This window comes from Oryctolagus cuniculus, chromosome 10 (genome assembly GCF_964237555.1).
Source record: "Oryctolagus cuniculus chromosome 10, mOryCun1.1, whole genome shotgun sequence".
In the NCBI taxonomy this organism is placed as follows: domain Eukaryota; kingdom Metazoa; phylum Chordata; class Mammalia; order Lagomorpha; family Leporidae; genus Oryctolagus; species Oryctolagus cuniculus.
In genome coordinates this window covers 88,363,782-88,374,745 of record NC_091441.1, presented here as the reverse complement: position 1 = coordinate 88,374,745, position 10,964 = coordinate 88,363,782, and the positions used below count along the sequence as shown (strand labels likewise).

General features: G+C 46.4%; 1 long non-coding RNA gene across 1 annotated transcript; it reads right to left on the bottom strand.

The window, feature by feature from the left end:
• Window positions 1–1,295: 1,295 nt before the first annotated feature.
• Window positions 1,296–9,635, bottom strand: LOC127492428 (uncharacterized). Its single transcript, XR_007921889.2, has 3 exons — window positions 9,122–9,635; window positions 4,911–5,558; window positions 1,296–1,531 (listed from the first exon to the last, which is right to left on the bottom strand). It is a non-coding gene; the product is annotated as an uncharacterized lncRNA (long non-coding RNA).
• Window positions 9,636–10,964: the final 1,329 nt, after the last annotated feature.

The following is a 10,964-nucleotide window of genomic DNA, read 5'->3' as shown; positions in this document are numbered from 1 at the left end:
AAGAAGGCTGCAATGACTCTAGCAATACATTTATCTCCAAGTCAGAGAAAGGAAAAAGGAGAGTATCAGCTAAGTGTACCTCTTCCCCAATCTTGTACTTAAAATTTTACTATGGAAAATTGCAAATGGAAAATTCCAAGCATATATCGGAGTAGACAACTAAATATCATGAACTTCATGTACCCATCAAATAACTTCAACAACGACCAACCAGTGGACAAGCCTGCTTCATCTATATCCCTACTGATTTCTCCCACTCCATGGATATTTTGAAGTAATCCCCAGCTATCATTATCATTTCATTTGCAAACATTTTAGAATGTATCTCTCAAAGAAAGATTACTTAGATGGAAACATAATACTTAATATCATCAAATATCTGATAGTCTCATGAAGACCATTCTTTCAAAAATACTTTGATTCCAGATTCTCTGCTAATGATTGATATGGATTTAACTTTTTTTAGAGTTTCTTTTTTTTTTAAAGATTTATTTATTTATTTGAAAGTCATAGTTACAGAGAGGCAGAGATAGAGAGATCTTCCATTTGCTGGTTCACTCCCCAAATGGCCACAATGGCCAGAGCTGGGCTGATCCAAAGCCAGGAGCCAGGAGCCAGGAGCTTCTTCTGGGTCTCCACATGAGTTAGGGGCCCAAGAACTTGGGCCATTCTCAACTGCTTTCCCAGGCCATAGTAGAGAGCTGGATGGGAAAATGGAGCAGCCAGTACTAGAACTGGCGCCCACATGGGATGCCAGCAACGCAGGCAGTGGCTTTACTCATTACGCCACAGCGCCAACCTCTAAAATTTTTTTATATTATATAGATTGTATCCGGTTTTCTTTCTTTGAAATACATTCCTTAAGAAGTATGTCTGTTATGTGTGTAAAGTTAATTGAAAATAAGTCTTGGTAAAAAATAAGAATGGGACTAGGAGAGGGAAGAGGCAGAGGGGTGGGATAATGGGTGGGAGGGTGGGTATGGTGGAGTCATTACTATGGTCCTTCCTAAAGTTGTACTTACGAAATGCATGAAATTTGTATTCCTTAAATAAAAGGTTTCTGGGGGAAAAATAAATTAGTTGCCCCCCGCCCCACAAAAGTACATCTGCAGTGTAATTTTCCACAGTGTGACAGTGCCTGATTTAATTGTTATGGACATGTTCCTCTTTCTTTTGTATTTGCTTTAATTATTGATAGTTGGATCTAGCAGCCTGATCAAATTCACATTCAAATTTTTGGAAGATTAGAGGTAGTGCTGTGGTCTTTCCTCAGGAAGCAGACATCTGCCAACCCCTTTATTTATTTATTTTTTTAATTTATTTTATTTATTTGAAAGAGAGTTACAGAGAGAGGTAGAGACAGAGAGAGAGGTCTTCCATCTGCTGGTTCACTTCCCAGATGGCTGCAATGGCCGGAGCTGCGCCGATCCGAGGCCAGGAACCAGGAGCTTTTTCTGGGTCTTCCGAAGTGGGTGCAGGGGCTCAAGCACTTAGGCCATCTTCTACTGCTATCCCAGGCCATAGCAGAGAGCTGGATCGGAAGAGGAGTAGTCGGGACTAGAATCAGTGCCCATATGGGATGCCAGTGCTTCAGACCACAGCAGTGGCCCTTGCTAACCCCTTTACAAGCAAGCTTTCTACAAGCATCCAAGCTACCAGTCTTCTGCTTCAGTCTTATTGGCTAGAATTAAATCATGTGACTATTGCTGGTTGCAAAGGTGGATGGAAAATCACACATAAAATAAGTGGGATTGAGGCTGGGATAAAGCTGTATTCTCTTAGCCAGGACAAAGGAGCAAGAGGTATAACATCAACAGTGAATATTGTTTGCTGTTGAAGTTTAACAAAAACTCACGATCAATACAAGTAGTAAATGTTTTTGTAAACATTTTATGAGTACCAGTAATATTTATAAATACATATTGATTAAATATTAAAAAGAGAATAATTAAGGTTAATGATAACCTTCTGCTACTTGCATTTGTTATATTCCAAGCTAGTCCACCTGGATATGGTGGCATGTGGCTAGTACAATAAAAAATGGCTGCTTCCAGTTAATTTTTCTTAAAACAACTTGATCTTCTAAAAGGATCCCTGAGCTGCTGAGCATCCACTTGTTTGATATGCTGAAAGGAATATGTTTCTTGGGCTTTTGAGAATTCTCTAATGAGTACTGGCTAAGCAATGAACCTTATATTTTCACACAAGAATAAGAATTAAGTGGGTTTACTGTAAATTTGAAGGAGCTATAATTTGACTCTCTGACTAAATGTTCTCTGTTCACAGAAATTTCATGGCATTTATCAAGGCAGCAAGACTTCTAAAATTTTTTTTGAATCTTTTATTTATTTATTCAAAAGGCACAGTTACAGAAAGGCAGGGGTGGGGGTGGGGGAGAGAGAGAGAGAGAGATGTCTTCCATCCTCTGGTTTACTCCCCAGATGGCCTCAGTGGCTGGAGCTGCACCAATCCCAAGCCAGGAGTCAGGAGCTTCCTCCTGGTCTCCCACATGGGTGCCAGGGCCCAAGGACTTGTGCCATCCTACACTGCTTTCCCAGGCCATAACATAGAGCTGGAGCAGCCAGGACTCCACATAGAAGTGGAGCAGCCAGGACTCGAACCGGCGCCCATATGGAATGCCAGCACTGCAGGTGGCAGCTTTACCCGCTATGCCACAGTGCTGGTCCCAGGACTTCTAAAATATTTTCAAATACATGTTTCTGTTTAAAAATTTTCATTGTAGAAAAGTTCAGAAGTATAAGAAATGTGAGTAGACATCCATCCCAGCAGTTAGGATGTCCATGTCCCACACTGGCTCCGGCTCCTCACTCCAGCTTGTTGCTGATGGAGGATCTGAGAGGGAGCAATGCCAGCTGGAATGACTGAGTTCGTGCCACCCATGTGGGAGACCTGGGTTGTGTTCCCAGCTTTCAGCTCTGGCTCCATGCCAGCCTTTGCCACTGCAGGCATTTGGGGAGTGAGCCAGTGCATGGGAACTCTCTCTCTCTCTCCTTGAAGAAAATAAATAAAAATTTGAAATCATAAAAATACGTGAAGAGAAAACATATCACTGGCAATTTACCTACCTGGGATGATCACCGTTAATGTTAAGGTATATTTCCTTCTAATCATTTAAATATGCATATGGATTTTTTATAAAGTTGAGCTAAGAGTATATATTTAAATTTATGTGTTGGTGTTTACACTTCAAACTAAGGTCAGTATTTTCTCCACATTTTTATACACATTGTTTTAATATCTATAAAGTAACCTACTATGTTGATACTAGGTTTTCCAACCTATTGTTGCATATTTATAATTTGCTATTATAAATACTATTGCAAGGAACAGCTTCATAAATATTTGAGGGATTTCCATTTCTGATTCTCTGTTTTAAGAGAGAACTAAAAGTTTAATTTCTAGATGAAAACATACCAAGATTTTTGGATACATTTTGGTTTTTAGAACATTTATACCAATTCTTATGTCACTTGTAGCCAACGAGTAACCATTTCACTACATGTTCACTAGCATTCAATATTATCAATGAATATTTCACATATGGATTTTTTCCTTTTATTTCTTTAGTTTGATTTTTTAGCGGTTATGTAGCAGAAACATTATATATGTGGGAAAACAGCCATTTCAGGAAAATTTAGGAGGCTCTTAATAACACAGAAAATCTTAAGAGAAAATCTAAATCTATTGCTTTCAAATTCATGTTTTTATGAGTTCCCCTTATTTTCTGCAATAGGGGAGAGCATTATTATGGTAATATGAAAAACATTTCAGGTTTTAACAATTTAAAAATCATCATGAATGGCAGTATAATGTTCCACTGGATGGCTATATAATACATATATATATAATTTTATAAATGATCCCAAATAGACGATCTATTTTTCCTATCTGAAAGCCAAAGAAAGATACACACACACAGACACACAAAGATTTTCCATCAACTAGTTCGCTCCCCAAATGCCAGCGAAGATAGAGTTTGGCTGGTGCTGGGGTCAGGGGCAGGAACTCAATCTGGTTCTCTCATGTGCGTGGCAAGGACCCAGGGACTAATGCTCCCTCCCAGGGTATGGGAGACTGGAACTGAGAGCAGAGCAGAGATGCAAACTCAGCCAGTCTGAAATGGGATGCTGGTGTCACAAGGTGAATCTTAACCACTGAGCCATGTCCTTGTTCCAGGCTTCACATAAAGTGGTGATGCTGCTATGGTTTGGGTGTGGTTTGAGCCTGCTGCATGGGTCTAATTATAATTGAAGGTTTGGTCTGCACTGTGGTAGTTGATGGGTCACTGGAAGCACCTCCGGGAGGTAGTTCTCGTGTAACCCCTTGAGTTCTTGGGAGAAAGTTGTTCTAAAAAGAGCAAGCCAGGCCCTACCCAGTTTCCTGATTCCCAATCCTGTTGGCTTACTCCTACAGCAGTTGTGCAGCCCACCCTTACTATGAGGTCCTTCCCAGATCTCAGCTGATGCCATTGCCATGCCTTTGGACTCCAAAATTGTGAACTGAATAAACCTCTCCTTTACAAATAGCCTGTGTCAAGTGTTTCATTACAGTGATGAAAAGCTGACCAATCCAAATAGTAATAGGTCCCACTTTAGAGTGCTGTGCCAAGGAGGAAACAAAATTGTAGCTACTTCTTCTGCCTACCACTATCCTTTGTCCTTGGAAGTTGTGGACAATCAGGATTGAGTCCTGCCTCTACCTCCAGGTTGGCCAAATCTAGGACCCTAGTCCAGGCAAGGGTGTAAGATCAATTGGAAGACATTCTTGGGAATCCTTATGGATAACAGGAGAGAACAGCAGGGAGGGAAGCTAAAGCCAAGGAGAGCAGAGCCGTGGGAGGGTCAGAGTGAATGTGGAGCCACTGTTGGAGCCGCTAAATCCAGCCTTACCTGGAGCCTTCAACTTCCCACCAGCGAGATGAGTCAGCAACTTCCTTTCTTTGTTCTAGTTGGTTCATTTTGGGCCTTATCAGTCATAATTGCTATGATTACTTAATCCTTTTTAAGTAGCGCATTAACTAGCACAACCACGTAGTCATTCTTTGCAGCCACTTGGATAGCATGTTTTATGTTACAACAAATATTATTGTTAAAGGATTTTGAAGTTTTTCTTTGTTGCATTTTTTAAAGAATCAACTTGCTTTGTTAAGGCTTTATTTTCCCCTAAAATAAACACTGCCCCAAAATTTAACTTCAGGATGTTAAAAATGGGCTTGTTGTTGGTGTTGTTTTCTAAGCCATTCTTGGACAGAGTGAAAACCTTCTAGGGGAAAAAGTTAACAGGCTCTGTTCTACTGTCCTAGCACCACTGTAACAATGCACCTCAACCATTTATTGTCCAAAATCAAAGTGTCAGCAGAGCGATGCTCCCTCCACATCCTGTAGGGAAATTCTTTGCCCGTTCCTAGCCTCAGATGGTAGCCAGCAGTCTTTGGGATTCCTTGACTATGGATTTCTTCATTCTAATCACAGGGCTGTTTTTTTTCTGTGTCTTCTTCTCCTCTTCCTAGGGTGTGTATTTCTGTGTCCAGATGTCCCCTGTTTGTAATGACAACCATCATATTAGTTTAGAGCCTACACTAATGACCTTATTTTAACATGATTACCTCTGCAAAAGCCCTATTTCCAAGTAAAGCCATGTTCTTAAGTACTAAGGGTTAAGACTTCAACCTATCTTTTTGCAATATAGCTTTGACAATTCAACCATTTTAAAAATGGTTTTAAGTTTCAAAAAAAAAAATGTATATATGTATTTGGGAGACAGAGGTCTCCTATATACTGGTTCACTTCCCAAGAGGCCAGCAGTGAGCTGGGCCGAGGCTGGGAGCTAGGAACTCAATCCAATTCTCTCATGTTGGTGTCCAGAGCCCAGTGATGTGAGCCATCACCCACTGTCTCCCACCATCTGCACAGTGGGAAGCTGCAGTCAGAGCTTGATTGAGGCTTTGAACTTAGGTTCACCAACACGGGACATGGCCATCTTAATTGCTAGGCTCCACACGTGCCTGACAATTTAGTTTTAACAGTAGGTGAAATGGATTATTTCCAAAGAAGGCCACAATTCCTTCCTTCCCTAAATACATTTCCCTTTGCTGTGTAACTTTGCAGCTCTTCCCATCATGCTTTGGAGTATTTCTACCTCCTCTTGAATCTGGCTTGACCTTATGACTTGTGCTGACCAATAAAATGCAGTGGAAGTGATGTCATCCAACTGCTAAGCTGAAGTCTTAAGATGCCTTCCGGGTTTCACTGTCACTGTCCCACTATCCTGACATCTTTTTGTAAGACCGAGACAGTCTGTTGCACAGGTCAGTACATGAGGACTGACTTGTCCACGTCAACAGCCGGCACGAATTTGCCAAACAGCTGCCTGATGTCGTCTGAGGCCATGCATCTTCAGACAAGACCAGCAGAACTGCCCAGCTGAGCCCAGCCCCAAACAGGAACAAATAAAACAGTGGTTGTTTCAAACTACTAACTGTTGGAATAACGTGCTACACAACATAAACGATTGCTATAGGGGATCTGGGGTCAGAAGCTTGCATTTTTGTTGTTTAACATAGAGCTGCTCAGCTACATCACTCAATTATGTCAGTCACCTTGCTAGGTCGATTTAATTCTAACAGCTCCTGTTTCTTTCTTTATACAACATGGATGATTTACTTATTCGTCACCAATGGTTCCAGGTTTCAAGTTTCAAAAAATAAAACCCGTCTCAAAGGGCACAAGGAGGAAGAGGAATTTATCAGTTCAAGTAACTGAAAACCCAGCGTTTGGTCTGGCTTAGATACCATAGATTTGGTAGCCCTATCTCTCCATTCTACTTTCCTTCATGTGCCATATTCCAGGTTCAAGCCAAAGGGGCTCTTTCTGTATTTCAAGGCTTAAGTTCATTCAGTCTGGCAAACCCAAGAGCAAGTTCGATTCTCACTGGGTCTAACCAGAAACACACAGCAGTCCTAAGCCAGTCAGACCAGGGGCATGGAATGCTCCCAATGGCCAGGGCTGGGGCATGTGCCCACTGCTGAGCCATGGAGGTGGACAGGTACAGGGGAGAGGTGTGCAGAGAACAGATTAGGCTCAGCAAGACCGTGTGGGGAGACTAGTGTAAAGGAACCCTAGGCCCCACTGTGAGAAGAAATGGAAGCTGAGCAGGTAGAAAATAACAGATGTTCATTCCCTATCACATAGCTGGGTACACAGATAACAGTAATGGCTTACATTTGCCAAATACTTATTAGGTGCCTGGCACTGCTTAAAGTACTTTATGTATATTAATTCCTTTTCATCCTCTCAATTTAGGAGGAGGAGCAGTTATTATTCCCTCTTTACAAACGAGGAAGCCCAGGCACAGAGTGGTTAACTTGCCTACCTATGGTCATGCATACAGAAGTAACATCAGAACCCAACAGAACAGCTTCAGAGTTCCTTCCTTCAACCACCAATGTATCTACACGGCGCTGAACTCAGGGTTAGTGTTTCTGACTTTATGATGGTGCAAACACGGTATGCATTTTGCAGCAATGGGACTTCAGTTTCTGCGCGTGGATCTTTTTGCTGGCTAGCAATGTGCTGTCGGGTATTCTCTTGCAATGCTGGGCAGTGACAGTAAGGCAGCTGTCAGTCAACTCTGATCATCACGGGAAATCACCCATACCCTGCAATGGGCTGTGTTGCTTGACTCTGAAGTCTCATAGGTTAGGGATATGAAATGTATTTTTCACTTATGATATTTTCTGTTTATGATGGATTTATTGGGGCACAACTCTATGGAAAGCTGAGGAAGATCTGTGCTCAAAATAGGTGACCAGCATATAGCAGGCAGAATTCTAGAATGTTCTCTGAGATTCCCTCTGCCTGGTGTGTAATCCCTCCTTCTTGAGAATGACTATGACCTGCGAATGTGAGGGAGAGTCACTCTCTTGATAGGTCAACTTGTATAGCCAAAGTGATTGTCTTTCCCAAGACTTCTTCATAGCCACGTGTGGGGTTCTCTTGCTGGCTTGGAAGAAGCCGCGCACCCCTGGGAGCAACTCTTGCCAATAGCTAGCGAGGAATCAGGGATGCCGGTCGTACGACCACAAGGAACTGAGTTGGGGCCATCATATGAAAGAGAGTGGCAGTGGAACCCCAGCTCCAGATGATGCAGCATGGCCTACACCTTGATGTCAGCAGGAGGATACGGGGAGCAGAGGACTCAGGAAGGTGTGCCCAGCCCTCTGAGCGCCAGAACTGGGAGAAGGTAAGTGTGTGTTGTTTTAAGCTTCTCTTTGTTGCTTTCTCTTCTTCCCACCAGGGCTGCGGGCCCCTCCCCTTGTCCACCCCTCGGCTGGCTGTGTCCAGCTGCAGGGGAGGGTTGTATGCACAGGCAGGGGCTCGCTGGAGCTGCTGCTAGGTGACTCCTGTGCTGCCAGCCCTTGAAACGGTGTCTGGTGGTTTGCGCTGTAATTGGTTGTAGAATCAATGAAAACGATCTGCCTGGTATGCCTGTAAAATTCTTTTATAGGAACTGGTAGGGGAAGGGCTGGGGTAAATTTCACACTGGGGGCCCTACAAGAGTCACCAGCGGAGACCTATTTTGCTGTGAAAAGGTAGCACAGGTCGGAGTCTCCTGCACGGAGCCCATGTGAAGTTTGCCTAACACTAAAGCTCTTTCATTCCATTCCACATTTCAGCCTCTTCTCAAACCATCTCCCCTCCTTTGCCTGTTTTTCACGGCACAGGAAGCCAAGGCGCCAGGGTTCAGAATCTGAGCTCTGCTACTCAGTAGCTGGGAAGCCCTCATTTTACTCCCCTGGGCATGGGGAAAATAATTCTTAACAACTTGCATGATTGTGGAGACTCCCCAAGAGGTTGCAGCATGCACTTCAGGAGGTAGGTTCCCCAAAGACCACTAGGGTCTTGCTCTTTGGGTTCACGGCGGCTGTGTTCCCAGTATGCTGCAGTGCACACAGTGGGTGCCCAACGCTTCACGGGCTGAACTCACAAATGGCTTATGGAAAAACAACAACATCAACAACAAAACCACCCCAGCGCAGGGTCTGCTGCATCCCACAAAGGGCAGCTTTTCCTACCTCCATTTTACCGAGGCCGGAACTCACCTGAGGATGCTGACCCACGTGTTGGGCAAGTTCCACTGATTGTTGCCATTTTATTAATGTCTAAGAAGGTCGTCGGGCCCTCTGGGGTCATTCTAACCTGTCTCTCAGCTCCTCGCGGCGCATGAACAGTCGGTTAAGAGAACACTTCCAAGAAAACCGGTCCTCGCAGGCATTTGTGAGGGAGCGGCGATTTTTAACAAAACCAGGAAGCACCAAATTCCAAAGCAAACAAACTCGCCTCGTTCCCCACCCTGGGGGAGGGTGTTCACCCCCGTCCCCGCTAAAGATAGAGCCCGGGCCCTCCCCGGGAACTTCCTGGCTTTTATTAGTTTGTAACTTTTCAAAGGTTTTTCTTTTGGAAGTGTGGGTGTGAAACTGCTTCCCTAATCACATCTTGCCGGAGGATCTCCGAACATCTGTATAGCTTTCGAGAACCTGGCGTCCGGGTGGGATGTTCGCGTGGGTGTGGGACCCTGCCGGGGTGGGAGCCGCCAAAAACGTGTCAAGATCGCGTCTGCACGGAGATATTAGGCAAAAATTACAAATGGCTAATTACCTTGGCTCAGTTACACACTTCATCAAAGGGCCGCCTCCTCCACTTGGCGCACCCGGGGCGACAGGGGGAAAACGGGGCGCTCCGAAGCCTAAGCGATAGAGATCTCTCGGAGCGCCAGGGGACGAGACTTCACGGCGGATAAGCCCGCTCCCTCCCCGACCACCGGACGCCTCTGCCCGCTTGCTACAGCAGCGGCGGCTCGTTGGGTAGCGGCCAGATCAGCTCTGCCCCGCGGCGCTGCTCTCACCCGGCTCCGGGCCAGGGACGCACTTCCAGCAGCCAGCCCGGGGCGCGGGGACCGTCTCCCGCGGAGTTGCGAGTTGGGAGAACTCAAGCCACCGATCCGCCGTGTGGAGCTCTAGAGAGCTGGTTTTTGCAAGCCCGGGATCGATCTCAGTCCCCTCCCCCTTCTCCCCAGCTGCGGACTCGGCCAATGGAAGCCCGAAAAGGGGTGGGAGTGGGGGTGGGAATCAAATCCCAACGTAACCTGAGTGCAAAGGCCGCTGGCTCGGCTTTGTTTCCAAGCCCGGGTATGCGCTGGGCTGGGGGCGCGAGCAGGGGGCGCGAGCGGTGCGCCCCGCCGCGGCGCTGCCAAGGCGGTGGAGCAGAACAGGAAACACTCCGGCACTAAAAAGGCGGCTGGCTGGCCCACCTTCTATCCCCAGGCCCAGGCTAGGGGTTGGTCCCCCCAAGTCCCAGATCCCCAAGCTCCGTGGTCTCGGGATCTAGCGCGCGGCGTCTTTAAGATCTCGCAACACGGCAATCTGGCAAAGACACTCTGGCTTCTCTAGAAGGCAGCCTCCTCCCTCTCTGCAAAACCGGGCGGGCGTCGTCCCCAGTCCCCCTAAGCGCCCCCTGTAAGAGCCTGCATTCCCCGGGGCCCCGCGGCCACCGCGGAGCTGCGGGACCCCTCGGAGGCGGGAGGCGAGCGTGGTTGCTTTAAGAGCGCGGGGCGCGAGCCCGCCGCCGCCTGCTCAGGATTGCGCGCCCCCGCCGCCGCGCGCCCCCGCCGCCAGCGCCGCTGCGCGCCCCCTGCTCGCTCGTTCGTTCGCTCGCTCGCTCGCCGGCTTTAAAGTCTCTGCCAGGATCCATGCTCACATGTTACTTCCTGTATGGAGGCATGGCCAGTTTCCAGCCCCGCGCTCCCCGTTCCTCCTCAGCCTGCGCCGGAGCCACAACTTTCAGGAGCATGGACTGAAGGCGCCCTCGCCCCAGCGCCCCTCTGAGATCCTTTGTGGTTTCCTCGGTTTCCTCCGGCCGTTTCTATTTTGGGGGGCTGCTCGCTCC